General features: G+C 42.8%; 1 protein-coding gene across 2 annotated transcripts in view; it reads right to left on the bottom strand.

The window, feature by feature from the left end:
* LOC311256109 (leucine-rich repeat and fibronectin type III domain-containing protein 1-like protein) overlaps positions 1-14,273 on the bottom strand; it is a 187,894-nt gene extending 173,621 nt beyond the window's left edge. For both annotated transcript variants that reach the window (XM_084350934.1, XM_084350933.1), the window contains exon 1: positions 12,947-14,273. The gene's annotated coding sequence lies outside the window, so the exon portion shown is untranslated. The remainder of the gene's footprint in view (positions 1-12,946) is intronic.
* Positions 14,274-18,381: the final 4,108 nt, after the last annotated feature.

The following is an 18,381-nucleotide window of genomic DNA, read 5'->3' as shown; positions in this document are numbered from 1 at the left end:
CTACAGGTCCTTCAGAGCACCATTACCTGCAGTAGATTGCCCTCTCAAGTCTAATTATTTCTCCCGACTATCTTGCAGACTATCAGACTCATGGTGTGTCAAGTGGACCATTTCAACCCAGCAGGGTCTCTCCTTTTAGCCCATGTTAATAAACACTAATACTGTGAACTGCTGAGCGGGCTGCAGGCTGAGGGGTCGACTGTTCCTGCAGCAAACCTTTTCAAAATCGATGACAAGGTTAGGATGTATTACTTGTAATTCTGTGAAGTAGGCTCTGCTAGAAATTAGTTGAGGCTGACATACTGTCCTTTGTATGGAGCATACATCACATCCTATGTAATGGGAAATGTCCCCCGTCTTTAGGATCAGGAGACATGGGCAGGTTTTTAAGTGCTTAGAAAGTCTACTATAGTAGAGTTCATTAATTTGTCTGTTCACTTGTCACACTATTTGCAGTGTGCACTGGTTAGGGGAATCAAGTCTACACTCAGCGCCCCAGAGGCCACACATATGAGAAACACAGTGTGCATTATGATCGAAGCGCTGTACATTCTAGCATTAGATGTTAATTCCCTAAACATTTTCCCCCAGTGGTTGTCTGACAGTAATTTGATACAAAGTGGAGTTTTACAAGACAACCTAGTTTTACTTACTGACCTTGAAAACAACTGCTTCACAAAAATATTCTTAACTCAGTGTCCAGTTATTGGCTTTTTCTAGAGCTTTCAAACACATCTCTGTATCTCTTTCAGCAGTAGAGCTGATGAAGACTGTGAGGATTGCATATGTAATACAGTATTTCTAACTGGACTGCAGAGCCCTTTACATCCAAAACTGATGCTAGAGGGGTTGGTCCAACGACATTATAATAATACCTGGATACACCCATTCCTATGAAACTGTTCAGTGGTGCATGAAGCCAAAAACGCTCGACTTCCCGGCTATACTATTACCCAGATTTTCCGTGTTGTGGGGCCCATAGAGCAGTAGACCAGGCCAGCTAACTTCCATTTTAGCACCCAGCTAACTTGAATAGAGATTAAATGATTGAATTATGCTGCTCTTCTAGATTTTCCTAATTGTATTTCACCAAATGGCTCGTGGGGTTGTGAAGCAACAAAACAATGTATCCATTGTTTTACAGTTACTTCTTTCACAATGTAAGCTTATGGGGAAAAAGTCTTTGTGCATCACATGACGTTGTACTGTAATTACACAGTTTGGCCACTACAAAAGTTGGCTTCGAAGCCTAGCATGCTCACTGGGGGCATGGGTTCGTTAAGTGTCAGAGTTTAAAGTTTAAGCCCACTGACCAAGCTGCTATATTTGATGAGCTGGGAGCTACAACGTATTGAAGCTGTAAGTAATATAAAACTAAAGATAAATAGTCATATTAAAGAATAAGCAGAATATTGTGAATTTCTGCCTCATCACTGTTTTGTCTCCGGTACAACCTCACTGCAACAGCTCTTTGTGGCAATAGGAATGTCTTGCTTAAGTTCCACATAAATATTTTATGTATGTTTCATAAAATGAACTCATAATATTATGCTCAGTCCTAATGTGGTCATAATGGTAGGGTGTCTGAGCATTCAGTAATTAGGTCCTCTGTCATACAAATGCTTTGACACCCCGTACAGAAATGCGTGCCACGCTACATAAAAGGTCTGTCCTGCCTGACCAAAAGCCTGCCAGGTTTGGTTTCAATCACAATGACAATTACATTTTTAAATTTGGCATTTACAGTGGTCCGTCCTCTCAAATGAAACCTTCATACACCCCTGTACACACACACATCAGTGCCCTCACATGAGGAGCATACTTGAGAAAGAATGAGCTTTATACAGACACACGAAGACAGACAAGATTACATCTGGTGTATAATTGGTAGTGATCAACCTTCAAAATGGGGGGTTAATGCATTTCTTTCAGACTCTCCTCTTTCCATCAGAAAATTAAGGAGCCATCAGCAAACTCTATTCACATGTGCCAATTTTGACCAAGGGCACTTTTCTTTTATATTCATTCTGCAGTACAGTTATACAGTTTTCCTTCACCAACACAGTGATTGCCAGTATTTCTTGGAGTTTCGTCTCATACTCATCGCCTAAAAAATCAGACAGGTTCAAGGTTCTGTGACTATGTTAGTTCTGTAATGTGTTTGAAACAACTGTGAATGTACCGAGCCAATATGCAGGAGTCGCAATGCAGGGACTTATTACCTCAGTATACATTTTGCTGATGTGTTTATGGTTTCACTCACTAGATTCAAGTCTTCTTTAACACAGCAGGATGTTTATTTTGTAAATCATGGTCCCATTTAGAGTAAAATAGACATTAAAGCAGTGTACGAATTGTGATTGACAAATTGCTGCCACAGCTTTTCCTTGGATTCTCAGTCAGATCCAATCAAGTTATCCTCCCTAGCTCCACTCTATTGCCCATATAGTCACGGCCGTTTTGCCAAACCTGAGGCTTCAAAGCAGAAGATCGCAAACCAGGGGGAGACATCACGTTGGGTTTATACTTGATTGTTATTCATCACATTCAATTTTTTTAAAAATTCAGCACTGCTGGCTAGGCCATCGGTAGACTATCACATTTGTATTTGTAAAGATCAACAGATCACTGGCTTAATGCCCTGACAACTTCCTTCACATTTCCAAATTCTTCTTTATGACCAGTATTTTTCAACAACCTAGGGTTGGCAGGTTCAAATATCAACAAAAATATTCCCTAAAAAATAACACCATTCAACAAAAAACTACAAAAGATAGAAATTCAGTTTGTTACAAAGTTGGGTTTGTCAAAGTCAGTCCGAAGCAAAACCCTCCTCCCAGACAAATCAAAAAAAGTATTTCAGAAAAAAAGAAAATAAATAATCTACCAGTCAGTCAGTTGATTGTCTTCATGCACACAGGATAAATATCTTATGTGCAACTAGGCACTGATGTAGAGCACAATAAAAGAGAGTTTGATTTCAGGGATCGAACATGAAACGTCATTTTGATCGATATTTCGATTTAAGAATCAAAATCATGACACCGCTGAAGGTAGGTGTCAAAAATGCAGCAAAAAGTTGTGCAGGACTGCACTGAAATCTATTCCAAACACTAAACTGAGCGAGCCAGAGACTAGAATGAACAAATTAATAGCAGGCAGTAGTTTCAATGAAAGACATCCACACTGACAGCATCGACAAGTGCAGCGACCACAGCTGCTCTGGGTTCAATTCTATCTTTGGGAACATTTTGTAGATATAAAGTGCTGCTGGCTGGAGACAGCACATGATGAACTTCAGTATTTCACTAAAGTTGGAAATGAAGAGCGGCTGTCCAAATCCCGTCCAAGTGCAGTTGGCTCCTGCCATGCCAATTACAGACTGGTACTCCAGTGTCCTTGGATATATTAACATCTGGCAGTGACAGCATATGAAAATGATCCCTTCGGTTAACTGTGGCCTATTTTACATTTTGTTTCTGTTGATCAATGCGCATCGACTATTCAAACAAACTAAATAGGGCACAACATAAAACATTATGAGAAGCCATTAAGGGTAGCTATACTGCAGGGTGTTTTTCTTCACCGAGAACGACTCAAACACATCTTACAAATTACATCAGCTTCACTATTTTTTAATTTAGGTTCGTTTTGGGCTAAGCGTGCCCGGCTCTTTTCTGTGCTCATTTACAAGCAAAAAGTCAAGCTACTCTGCCTGCAGCACTAAGTGTAGAGAACTGGATGTAAGCACAGATAGTTTTACTCAGGCCTGTAAGACACAGCAGACTGATAAATGGCAACAAACACAGTATGATAGATCACTCTGCCCCAGTAATTTGTTTTAGCAGATCTCAATGACACATACACATCATACCTTAACCATGCACATGCTATCAAAGAATGTAAAGACAGAGGAAGACAGACAGGAAAAAAATATAGAAACAGAGAGAGTGAACATAGGGTGAAATTATAAAAAGATGGAGGTAGCAAGTGATGGGCAGATGAAGAGAAACCGGGTGGAGAAAAATGAGTGAGTGAGAGCGAAACAGAGTGAACAGAGTGAGAAGTGGATAGAGACAGAGCGGGGCATCCATCCATCATGCAGCGCTGCCTCTGTCAGACACGAGTAATAGATGAGGAGAGATAGAGAGGAGAGCAGACACTCCTCTTCAATCTATCTCCACTCACTATCTGGGTTCGCCTGTCAGGTCTGCTCTGTCACCCCAGACCAAGACAATTACAGAGGAGAGGGGCGAGAGGTACAGTTACACACAAACACACGGACGCAGACAGAGACACTGACACACAGGCAGACACAGAACAGCTGTTTAACTGAGGAGAAGACGGGGGGAGGGGGCGGGGAAGGAGGGGTCGTGATCAATCATCAGTGTGACTGTAGAAGAGATGATACACTCCAAGTGTTGTTTATGTGACCTGGTGCAGGATTCACAACACAATACTATGACACAAGGGTAACACAGTGGGTAATCGTAAATTACGGCTGGGAAATGTATTGATTATGTTGTTATCGTAATATGAGACTATATATCATCTTAGATTTTGGACATTGTTATAGTTAAAGGCTACATTATAGTAAAGTGGTGTCATTTTCTAAAATTACCTGACTGTTCTACCCATTTAGTCATTATATCCACATTATTAATGATTATTTATCAAAAATCTCATTAAGTTACACAGCCGTCCCTACAATTCTGTCACATTTGTTCCAAAATATTGTGATGCCTGTTGTTGTTGCCCTGTCGTAGCATTTATGAGGTGCTTTTGAGGAGATTTCAAAACATTCTGATACATACAATGTATCTCGATATAGCCTAAAAATAATTAAATATTATGTTGAGGCCATATCAACCCAAGCCTAGATGAAGTACAGTAGCTATAAAGTAATGAGGGACTACTTAGTAATATCTCAGTATGATGTATTACTTTGCATGGGGCTTACAGAAAGAGTAAATAATGGATAAGCAATAAGTAATGAATGAGTCCTTACTAGTTTGTGCCACTCAGCAGCTGACTCAGAGTTAATCAAGAACTGCTCATCAAGAAATGGGTCATTATTTGGATTCAAACATAATCATTACCTAATGATTTATTAATATAGTACCTACCAGTCTGTTCTGTAGTAAGTCATCATTATGCTCGATAAACAATCTTTGAATCAGGATTATTCAGGTACTACTTGTTAAGCAGCCATGCAAAACCATTATTTTCCTATGGTGCAGCATGCCAGGCATGCAGAAGATGAGATCTTCTCAACCTCACAGCGCAAGGAGCAGAGGTGGATCACATTTTCCTTTAATTACAAGCACTCGGTTGTGCATGCAGCCCTAATCCAGAAGTGCACAACACACTGTGCCTACGGCACCAAGTCTGTGTGATCCGGCCCTAACAATTTATTGATTATCAGGTTGTTCCTTATTCGCTGAGGACAACAATACGTTAACTCAACATGCCTATATTTGTGTAACTGATACAAAACAAGATCAAACAAAATACTAGAAAAAATCCAACATTTTAACGAAATTATGAATTGATTAATTGATGTGATGTAAAAACCAAATAACTGCAGTAGCAATATGTTTAATAAAGATTATTGCTACAACTATTAATTCGCTTTCTATGTTGTTATGTCTTTGGTATCTTGGTAGCTTACCAGAGCATTACCGAACATTGTTTAACCAAACTGCAATGCCATTTGCATGCTGTTAATGGGAAATACGGTAAGAGCTACACTCAGTAAAGATGATTGATCAAGACTTTTATTCTTCAGTAATTCTTCAGTAATGGTAGTGGTGTTTAACTGGGGTTAGCCACAAATTTCTACATTTAGACTTTTTTTTTTGTGGATTAGTTTTACACTATAAACTAATTAGAAGAGCAGAAGGTGCTTACTGCAATTTGGGAGAACCATAAATCTCCATATACCACATTGACAGTGCCATTGCCCTTTCTGCCCACGCCCCGTGCTCACATATTATCAACTGAAAGTACCAGTGGGCCTCTGTGGTCAAAAAATATGCTTATTTAATACAGTAATTATGATGTTTAATGCAACACTTTTTTCATATGCGTAAATGTGAACAGACATGCTGTTATAAAAGGGGCAGGATAAGAACTAATGTGCTTACATGTCGTAGACAATCAAATCAGCTCATCTCATTACACTTTAAAGCGGTTTGCTCCCCAGTGTCAGACTTTCATGACGGACTGAGATAGCCATGTTGTATGAGACTTGCAATTGCAAAAACACGTGCTGCAGATTAAACAGTCTAAACAACCATTCTCATGTGACTCAAATGAACACATGCACAGCTCGACTTAATTTAAAAAAAAAAAAAAAAGGTAGGTGACATGTCGCAATTGGTATGTAATAATTCAAATAAAAATGAAATATTCTATTAGAATTCAAGGTGAAGCATACAAAAATGCTCCCGGCTGTGACGAATGCTTCGCCTTGATCTGGTGCAGCTTGGATTGTACCTCATTTGCACGTTGCCTCGGACAAAAGCCTCTGCAAATGAGTAAATGTAAATTTAAGAATACATATGTTAGGTCATGACTTTGCAGATGTCAATATACATGCACCTCCCTCCGCCAGATTAAACCAAGGCATTTCTCTTGGTTTTGTGAGTAATAATAAGACACTAAGGCAGAGAACTGCTGCTGCCCACCAGTATATTTCACACAGTTATGACCCAAAGTCCACGGGTGATAAAAATAGATCCCAGTATTTTATATACTTATTACATAAAATAAATCATTGTACATTTACAAGCATTACGGCTGATTATTTCAGTATCATGTTATGATTATACAGCAAAATACAGTATTGTTACATAAATGTTGTGTCTGGGTTACCATAGAAACACAATACATCACTGAAATTTTCACGTTTATTACTATAAAATCATTACTGTATACTACGGTGAATGTAAGGCAGTTAGTAGCCAGTAATTCACAGTGAGGTTACAATAAAAATTTTGAAAGTGTATAGTACAACCTGTGCCTTATAATGTTGCAACCAACGAATACTTTAATTATTGATTAATGTGTGGATTATTTTCACGATTAATTGTTTAGTCTATGTGAAAAATGCTCATCATAATTGTTCCCAAAGTGATGTCTTCAGATCTCTTCTTTTGTCCAATTAACAGTCTGAACCCCAAAGACTCTTCATTTATCGTTGTAAATTACAAAGAAAAGCAGCAAATCTTTACATTTAGGGAAATGGAACCAGCAAATGTTCAATTAATCAATTTACATTATGATTGGCGATTCATTTTCTTTCGATTGACTAGTCTATTCATCTACTGTTGATTACAGCTCTATGCAGAACACTGTATAGAACAGGGGTCACCAACAAAGGTGCCCTCAATAAGCATATGAGTCGCCCACAGGGCACCTTAAACCTAGGATGTCTCCTAGTACATGTGACCTATTAAACGTAGAGTAGTGTTTCCCACACATATACTTTACTCGGGTGAGCCCCGAGTATCTTTGGTGAGCCATTTTAGCATTTTCTTTCTCCTCTGAGGCAGCCCTCAGTCTCAAAAAGGCTGGTGACCCCTGGTATCTGTTAGATGCTGCGGGCCTTCCTTGATCTCCTACAATAAATCTGTAATTTTGGACTAGGACAAAAACAAAGAACAAAAAAATCTGCAATAAAAAGTGGAGTCTGAAATCAGCTGAATCTGTTCACGGTTGAAGAAAAACAACAGAAAAAAGAGGATCATAAAACTGTCGTCCCCAGAGGTGAAGTTTTAGAAACTTATAGGATACTGTGGTTGAGCAGAGCAGTGTTTTATCCTCTTCCTGCCTGCTCCACACAGCACCACTCTAATACCAGGCTGCTTGGCATTCAGCATGCCGCTCTCTCCCTCTTTCTCTCTCTCTTTCTCCTGGCACCATCCCTCCCTCCTTCTCCTCTCTCTCTCTCTCTCTCTCTTTGAGCAGCATCTCTCGCCCGCTCTTCCCTGGTGAGGTGGGATTGCGCCACTGAACCAGCATCTGTTGCCACGCACATGCACACGAGTGCACACACACACAAATCGTGGGCAAACTGTGTAGACATTTAAACCCCCACTGTAGTGGGCAGCATGTCGCTGTGTTGAGAACATCATGATGACATATTTTGGACATTCAAACTATAACGCAGCGTGCTGTCTTAACACCTAGAGCTTTGTGGCGAAATATTATCTCCGCATGCTCCTCCCCCTTACTCTTCCTCTCTTTTCTTCCTCCCTCATGAAGCATCCCGTCCCTTGTATCCTCATCAACCCTGTCTTCCCTCTCCTTCTTTCTCCTTTCCGTGCATTCCCCAAATACAAAATTTGTCCTTAATTGACATGCCCCATTGAATAAAGGTCAATTTCCCCCAACAGCCTCTCATGTTCCACTTCTTCTTCCCTCCCTTTACCTCAAGCCTTTCTATCTTCCCTTCCTTTCATCCATCTTTTCTGCAGCCTGTCCTATCTTTCATCACTCCCTTTTATCCTCTTGCAAACGTTACTGCAGCCATCCCATCCCATCTCCGTGCATCCAGTATCCATTGGCCAGCGAGTGCATATATGTAAAAATGCAGTCGACACTGAGTTAGAACACCACCACAGGAGCTTCACTTGTACCTGCAGACCTATACATCACTTCCCCACAGAGATGAAACTGTATTTTCCTTCTTCCTCAAAAACTCATTGAGTTTCTCTGTGTGAGTTCCATTTCTTTTCTGCTCTGTCTCTCTCGCCCATGCAGACACATCAATCAATTAGACTTGCACTCCTCCAGAATTTACACGTCTCCCCGGCTTCATTTTTCAATCTCGTGTTGACAGAATGAAAGGTATTTTACATGGCGGCAAAAATAGAAGGCGTTGTTGTTCAGAGTCGGCTCAAAATGTTGCCCGGATTTCTTTTCAAGCTAATCGGGCATTAAGAGGAATCATGGCCACTGAGGAGTCAGACCCACCCTGACAGCACAAACCAATGCCACTCAGCAGCCACTCAGGGCTTGTAATTGTTTAATCCATTATATGACTTCATTAACAGAGCCAGTCCCACGTTATGTTACTGTAATAAGGGTCGGTACTGATTGTTTTCCAAAATCTTAATACCATCCTTCCCCTCAGACTCCAGGCTTCTGCTTCCCTTCTTCGACTCAGATCAGTTCAATAAACTGTAAACATGACAAAGCACCACGCATTGTCAGCTCTCGCAGAAGTAGGGGAAGTGTTCAGGGACTCTTCCATCGCCACATGTCATCTCACATCAAGCTCCCACATCTGCTCCGGAAAGCAATAGATAAAAATAACCAAACCATTTGCTTATCTGAGTTACAGCCACCTGAGCGATAGGAGAGCGGTATGCGCCCATATGGCTGCAGGGTTCAATATGATCAGAAAGTCTGACAGCAGTTTTTCACTCACTCTTTGGCCCCAGTTATCCCTCTGGTATGTTTTTTGAATCCTTCAGCCTAAACCCCAGTAAGCCAGAGGGATCATGAAGCGCCACTTTCACGCCCTGTTTTCATATTGGAAATCAGGGTCAAATGAGTCTCTGGCCTTCAACTCTGCAAGAAATTCCTGCCTTTCCTGCGCTCGCCTTACAACTCGTACAGTATGTGAGCCAATTCTGTCCGTCCTTACTGGATCCATTCTGACATCTGATGCCTAAGGCTGCTGGAGGTGTTATGTTCTTATTGAAATGAGTGTTAAGTGGCTCTGTATTCCAACATTAATCACCGTTATGATTAGTATTTGGTCACGCAGTAAAAGATACGAGGACTGTATTGGTATCCCTGGCTACTTTATCGAATCAGGACAGAGAGCGCCATAAAGAGGCGGTCCCGTCTGCTCTGTGATGGCTTATACTACTAAACAGGCCTAGAGATGAAAAGCTTGAAGAAAAGAAAGAGGCAAAGAGAGCTGCCGCAAAAAAAGAAAGGATTCATACGTGTGGTGACGCAAAACAGACAGGAAGTTAGCTAAAACGACGCTAAAACAACGCTTACAGCAGCTTTAAAGGTATGGTTCAGTAGGCTAGCTGGTGCCAGAAGCCCGTTAGCTTAGCTTAGCATAAAGACTGGAAACAAGGGGACGAAGCGAAGACTTAAGTGTGGAAAGAAGGACAAAACGGGGTTTTATCGGGGATTGTGTGTCAGCCTGGGCACAGTAACTTCCTGTAGTCTTGTCGACACCGTGAGGTTGGCAGGCATCCAGCTGAGCCTCCAGGAGGTCACTACCCCGAGCCAAGAAATTGTCCGGCTAATAGCCTGCACCACAAGGTGTTGTTTTTACACTAAACAAACAAGATATACGATGATAATTAGTGAGGTTGAGAGGTGCTGGTAGGTGGATTTTGTCACCTTTGGACTGAGCCAGGCTAGCTGTATCCTGCTGATACCAGCCTTTATGCTAAACTAAGCTAACCTGCTGCGGGTGGTAGCTTCATATTTATCGTACGGACAATAAAGTAGTGTATTTTTTTTTTTATATGCAAATGTCCCAAAATGTGAATTATTCCTTTAAGGCCCATAAAACCAGGCTGGCTCTTACTCTTATAGACATTCTGCCTTAAATTGCTTGTCCACAATACTATGAGATTAATATGCTTTTTTTTTATTTTTTTGCAAAAATGACTCATATGAATAAAGGACTGAACAAAAGCAGTGTTATTTTCCTCTCACGAGCACAAATAGCTGCTCTCACATGAATAAATAGAACATTCAGAGTAGAGTCGTGGGTTCTGCGGCTTCATAAATTGGGCTATTTACCATCATTAAACAGTTGATGTGCAATTTCTTGTCTCACCTTGCTGCCACATCCTCAAAAGTGCTCGGAGTCACTGCTGTTGAAAACACTGCTCTTGTTTATGATCTTGTGTTTGCATGCACAGATATGTCCAATTACTCTGAGGATCCTCAAGTATTCTGTTTATGAGTTGCTGCATGTGAGTGTCACAGAAGTTCAGAAAAAAAGCACTTGCATTTTTACATTGAGATAACTAGCTGCAGCTAACAATGCCCCCCTGAGGCTCTTTATCCAATTTTTATTCTTTAACTCAGTTTCCATGGCAGTGTGAGAATCTTCTGTTTATTCATGTATAGTGGTATTCATGAGTGGGATATGAAGATGCATCTCGAAAACAGGAGCTTTAGCAGAATATGAGCGATAACTCTTGAGTCCTGCGTGCGTGTTGGCACTGTGACAGAGATGTCAGCAAGCAGGATGATTTAGGGAATCAAGGCCTAGCTCATTACAGCACACTCCGGCACTACATCAACTACTAATTATACACAAGCATGATTGAAATGGTTTTTTCGTGTTGGTTTGGAGGAAGGAAAAAAAAAAAGTCAGCCTGCAATCTTCTTTGGGCATATTTGCCGTGTTCGAGGCTCTAAGCTCAATCTTACTCAAATCTCCTGACTGCATATGAGTTTCACTAGTTTTTAAATGTCATGGTGCAAATGGGGTCACGATCAAAGACGCACACTGACAGCAAGTGCTCTTTACGATTCCATTTACCTCCTATTGCAGCGCAGCACGCTTGCTCTGCACTGTGATTACATGCATACGCGATTGTAATCTGAAATGCATTAACATCTCACTCAAATTTGACAAATCCTGCAAGCCGCTCTTAAACACGATGTGTGAGGAAAGATGTGGGAAGGAAAGATTTAAATATCGACACAAGGCTTCGGCTGGAGACGAGAAACAGGGGAAAAAAACCAAGCAAGGACTCCCTCCAAACCTCACTTCATCTGGCGTGTGTGTTTACATGTGTTTTACAGCGGCTCGGAGACGCTGCAGAGCCCCACCACAATGCAAATGGGGCAGTTAGGGACGATAAAACCGACCAGGTAAAGAGAAGCAGATGAGCTGACAAGGCAAACTTAATAGTTGAGGCTGTGTGTGCAGCTTTCTGTCGACTCCCCTCTCCCCTCTCCTCTCTTCTCTCTTTCTGTCTCCATGGTGCAGCACAGACCATTATGGAGCAATCCACTGGATAATACCATAAGGTTGCCACATCATAGCACTGTGAGAGTCTTCTACACTTGGCCTCCAGCATGCTATTGTTAGAGCTTTCTTAAGGGATCATTTCAATGCCAGCTGCAACACCTGCTCTCTCTCCATCTTATCTCACTCCTCTCCAACATCTTCTCGGTGGCTTTCCCCTCCCAGTCCACTCCATTCCATTACCTCCTCCTGTCCCCTCCTATTTTCTCCACTCACCTCTGCCAGCAAGTCCTGCCTCAGTCACCTGCCATTACCTCCTCTCCCCTTAACACCTCTCTCCTATCACCCAGGCCATCTCATCTCCTCTCTGCTCCTTCCTCTGTATTCCACCTCAGCAGCACCCTCTCCCCCCCCCTGACAACTCCTTTTAACTCCCCCCCTCTCACTTCTCCCCCTGTCTGCACTCCCCACAATTTAATCAAATCCATCCTTCCTCCTCTTCTCAGGTCTTCCTCTCCATCCTCCCCTCATTCTCCTCCAAACTCACAGGACTCTTCTCAGCCTCCCATCCTCCCATGCGCCTGCTTTTCTATCCCATCTCTGCACATATCTCACCCCCTCCTCTTATTCAGATCTATTTCTTCACACTCCCTGTGCTTAGCTACCCCCCCTCGGCATCTCCATCTCCACTCCTCTCCCCTCCTGGCTTTAATCTAGAGAAAGGATATCACCATCCCTAAATCGTATGAGAGAAAAAACACACACACACCAGCGCCATTATCTCCCCATCTGCCTTCTCCTCTGTCTCTCTATCTCTGTGTGTACTCAACTCCTCTAAAATTACAAATCAACCACTCCAAACATCACGGCACAGATATCCGAGAGGACAAGGGGAGCAGGAGGTGATGGAGGGGTGAGAGGAGGGAAGAAATAGTGCGGTAATCGGACAGATGAGAAAAGTAGATAAAGAGACTGTCATACCTGCGCGTCTCCCTCGCCTCCTCCTCCTCCTCCTCCTCCTCTCCGGTTAGGTGGAGGCTATTTTCTCCTATGGTTATCTCCCCCACTTTGTCAAGCCAGGTGAAGAACTCCACTCGGCGAATAATATGTCAAATAATCCTCCTCCTGGTCGGATAAAGTGTCAGACTGAACAAGAAATCATATCCACTTTTTTATGGTCTCGCACCGCGCAAGGCTGGCCGCGCTGCGGGGCTCCTGGAGTGGTGGCAGGGCAAAGCGAGGCGTTTCACTTGACTTCCCGTTGAGTTTGCGCGGAAAGCCCGGTGCCGGGTGCACGACCGGTGGCAGCCTGTCACCTACAGCGATCCGGTGTCCGCCGCTGATCCACCGGGGCAGAGCTGTGAGCGTGGAAAACGCGCCGTTACACCGGCGCACCGCCGCGTTGCGCACTCATCTGGTCTCCACATGAGCTCCCCGCGTTTCCGCCAAGACTCCGTTCATCGGTCGTTTAAAAGGAAAAACAGCCAGCCGTAGGGGGGTTGATGTCGCTGGGATCCGGCGCAGGAAATTCAGCGGACAGGGAGAGTGCGGACGCGCCTCTGCGCTCGGTGAGACGCGGGCACGGTCGTCGGTTTGAGGCTACTCAGCCGGTCTCCACGTAAGCTCCCCTATAGGTGCTCTTTGCTCCCCCATTCAGCAGCTGTCATCCCTGCACCCAGCATCACATCTCACTCATCCGCGGCTCTTGCGCGCTTGATCTGAGCTTGCTTACGGAATAATAATCCTCTCCGCTGGGTGATTATCCGCCTCAAGGTAAGAGATGGAAGAGTGAGAGTACAAAAGAAACTGCAGAGGCAGATGAGGAGCTCGGTCAGATGCTCGCGCCCCCCCCTCTTTCCAGCCACAGAAGTGACTTTGTCTTGACCTCCCTCCTCTCTCCAAGGAGAGACACCGGACAACAGTGCGTGCCGCCCGGTGGATGGCAGCTATACAAATAGAGGCGTTATAGGTTTGGAAAGAAAAGAGAAAAAAAAAGAAAGAGAAAAAAAAAACAAGCTTCAGACAGAAGAAATGATGATTAATCCCGCTGGGAAAGCTGTCTCAGACCGCGTCCTCTCTGTCCTCCTGGCGTTAAGACGCGCTCTGGTGCGCCGCGGTGAGCGTCTCCGTCCCCTCCTGCAGTTACTTTCACACCGTGCGGCGGTTTGTCCCGGGAGGCGATACGCCTACCAGCTCCTCTCCTGTCTGCCTCCTTCCCTTTCTGGATCCGTGTCCCCGCTCAGTCTATTGACAAGTCGCTGCTCCGGGATTACAAGCCGGTAATAACGGATGGATACGTTATGACGACCGTGCGTGATGGCATCGCCGGGGCGTTTGCCTGGGAGAAGTAGCTCATGTAGTTTGGGTCTGTCATGAGACACGCCACACGCCGACACGGGCAGGGGTTCTCAAACTGAGGGACGGGGACCTCAAGGGTCCATATGAATTCAGATGGGTTTCTAAGTAAAATTACACAAGTTCAAGATGTAAAATGCACACAGAAATGTTTCATGTTACTGCATATGCTGGAATGCAAGACAAAAGTTTTGACTTCTGCATCCGTTTTATGCAGTGGCGGACTGAGGACGTCTGAGGGGCAGGAAACAAAAAGAGGGGGCGCCAGCTGTATACCTGGGGCACCAGCGGCAGAAAGTCGTGATGCATTTATAGTGAACTGGACGAACGGCCGAATAGGTCGATTGTCAGCTTCTCCCACAATATCACCGTTCCCTTGACAACTTTGCAGCGTAACACATGACACATGTACCGGACCTTCGTGGTACAGTCGCAGTTTGGTTAGTCACTTGAACTGCTTGGTTAGGTTTAGGGAAACATCATGGTTTGGGTTAAAAATCACTGCTTCACTTCTGTAACCTCCATTACAAACGTACCTACGTTACCTTAGTGACGTGTTGCGTTAGGTAGGTGAAGTTTCTTCACTACTAAGGAACTCACCGTTGGTCCTTGCTACAATCCATCCTCGACCTCCTCCATATACGGACTTTTCACTCATTATACTACTTCTCTTCACATCCTCCTTTGCAGTTGTAATAATTGCTACAGCCACTAGAGGACGCTGTCTCACACTACATGTTAATACGATACAAACAGTAATAAGCTGATTTCATTTTTGACCTTTTTGGTTTCTGATGAGCAATGGCTAAACATGGAGATGGGGAAGTATCTATTGTGCTTTAAATATGCACACAATGGCCAATGCAGGTGAACTGGCAGCTACTTCTTGTCTTATTTTCAAAACCTTTCGTGAAATATGCTTACTCACTTTCTTGCAGAGAGTTAGATACCACTCTGTGTATGGAGCCTCCACCATCGGTCTGAAACCACACCTTAACAAGACTCCAGGATGTCAGTGCTGCTGGTCAACGATGGCACACCACAACACATTGTTTTTACACTTTGTTTTTTAGGGAGTTTTAGAGGTACTGGTAGACTGGTTTTGACAGAGCCAGGCTAGCTGTTGCCCCCCGTTTACAGTCATTAAGCTAAGATAAATGGACAATACCAATAAGATGGCTTGATGCTCAATAAAACTAGTGTGAGCTTCAGCTTTTCTTTCCCGACTTAACCTTATCTTTACGGACAAGTGGCATGGCGCCAGTTTGCTGCTAAGTTACCTGTTAAAATTTGAAAAGATCATCCTTGTTCATGAAACGACCAATAGGGGGTGTAGATCAGCAGTATGGTCCTCCCATCTGACAGCTTAAATTAACAGTAAACAACATAAAATAATTGTGACATCTCTTAGTCGCGTTTCGCCGGTATAGATCCGTATGTGACTTCCTCTTTGACTGAAGCATCTCATGGTGAGCTTTCTCAGTAGCTGCAGTGATGAATGCCACAATCAGAAATGGGGGAAACAGTCGACGCGGGAGGCAGATTAGCGCGCTCACTTGACAGATTCTGCAGGATTTCATGGATTATTGAGTGTGAGTGTTCTGCAATTATCTGATTAGTAAACGATGGGGTAGATTTGATGGTGCGCTGCTGGCACAACACAAAATAGTTCAGGGTCGTGGCTGCTGTTGGTGGTGGTAGCGGGGCTGGGAGGGCAGGGGATAATAAGAGATAAAGAGAATAACAGAGGAAGGCAGAAATAACCAGACAAACAGATTAAAAGAATGGCCAGAGATCAGACAGCAGGCCGGGAAAATGAAAACTCTGACGTTTTGCTTCCTGTTCTGTAACCTCAATTGAAATAGAAACACCTCTGGGCTACATAGGCTAAAGGTCGGTCTAATAAAAAACAAATTTGTGTGCATGTGTGAGAGAGGGACAGAGGACGTGAGAGACAAATGCGAGGTGTGGAGGTTTGGGAAGTTTATTTTGGGACACAACAAGCATGAAAGTCACTTCTGGTGGCATTTGAAGGCGTAATGTGATGAGATTTAAAGAAGCTCGAAGCAGAATTTCCTCAACTATTGGTCAGAACAAGAAAATGGGTCAGAGAGTCTCATTTCTGATGGTTCCAATCCACAGTGGCAGCGCTTTAATTAGACACGATGTCCCCTGGGGGAATCCGCATTTACTCGTTTTTGGATCCTCAAATGCAAAATAATCACTGACCTAAAGGATCCTGTCGAGTTGTGTTATCAGAGCTGTATAAATATTGCTGTATATTTGAATCAAACAACTTTTTCCGCATTCAGATTAAGTCATGGCATTGACATCGTGACCCAGGGCTGATTGTAAAATGCAGGGAATCATTTGCTCAACACTCAAACATGATTTTTATCAAATTTCACAATCATTTAGGAAGCATCGCTCTTACTTTGCACCGCTGTACAGAGCCACGAGATGCTACAGCAGATGTTTCATCAGTTGAGCCGACCCCTCTAAAGCATCCGTCCAAACCGAATTCTGACAACGTAAAAGATGAGAAAGACAAAAACCCTTATGCAAACTGGAAACACATCCATCCCTAAATAGACAGTAGGCCTACATGATGGCAGACTACCAGGCCGGTGTGACTAATAACCCCTGAAGGCAAATGTAGAAAAATACAGAGTCACTCAGCACAGAACAGGAGGACAGGCTGTGATCATACTGCTCCCAGGAGAGGTGAGGGGGGCACTTGGCATGCAGAAGCCAAAGATGTGTACCTCCCTGTGATACAAGTCGTAGTGTATTGCCACAGATGATTATTAGAAAAAAGTCGATCGACAGACAATTGATCCCCAACAATTTTGATAATAATTAGATCTTAAGACATTTATTAAGCAAACATAAAAAAAAAAAAAATCTTTGTTTCCTGTTCCTTAATTGTGAGGATCGGCCTGTTCACTCTGTTTTGTATCATTGTAAATTGTGAGTCTGTGTTTGGACAAAACAGCATTTTGAAAACATCAACTTGGGTTTTTTTGGAAAATTGCAATAGACATTTTTCACAATTATCTGATATTTTATAGCTTAAGTATAATTCCATCAATTAGAAAAATAACAGATTAAGGACAATAATAAAACATTGTATGTAAACAATGTAACAGGCCCTTAATTGCTTTCCAAAATGTCACATGTGATTCTTTCCTGGCACTGCTATGGTTGGTTAGGTCAAGGCACAGAAACTATAATTAAGATGAGGGATTTATGTTCATGGTCGAAAGAAAATTACATTGACTCTGGTAGGAAATAGACACATACACCGGTTTGCCATGTCATTCACTATAATGGCCTCTGGCCGGCATTTTAGCATGCCCCTTAGGAGAACAACAGCTACTCTAAGTCCATAATTTCTTCTGCTATCAAGCTACTAAACACAGTCATTCTGAGAGCACTGTTAGACTTTTACATTATGTCAAACTCAATTATTGATATGAACTATAACAAAAATGTTTCGGATAGTAATCCCACACTGTCTTTTTGCTTCATGTCATTTCCAGTGTGCATCTCATTCATCTAAAATGTGCGTATGTTTGATGCTTTCATTTCTCACTAAAAACACCGCTTTGACTTATGTTGTGTTTGGGACCTAATTCCCTGAAAAGGACAGCATGAGTTTACCCAAAACTAGCTATTAGTCCGAGATGTTGCTTGCTTGGTGGATATGAAATGCATTAGCATAGCAATACAGTTTATAAAGTAAGCACAGCAGGAACATCAGATAGGTCAGACCACAGCATTTAACTATATATCTTTAAACATCACAGATGAAAATGGCAACAAAAATAAACAAGTTTGCTGATTTTATATATCTCCACAATGCAAATCAGCTGTAAGTTGTCTACCAAGAAGTGGCTTTTGTTGTGGGTCAAATGTGTTTCCCAACCATCCACCAAGCCTCCTGACCAAAAAAGACTGTGTGGAGGTAAAACAACTTCTGCCTTTTCTTGCAGGAAGCAACAGAAGAGACCTGTGCCGACCTTTGAATAAATGACCAATGCAATCATGTTTGATTTGGT

Source organism: Pagrus pagrus (assembly GCF_965226575.1).
Source record: "Pagrus pagrus genome assembly, chromosome: 4".
NCBI classification, from domain to species: domain Eukaryota; kingdom Metazoa; phylum Chordata; class Actinopteri; order Spariformes; family Sparidae; genus Pagrus; species Pagrus pagrus.
This window is presented reverse-complemented; position numbering and strand designations above follow the sequence as displayed.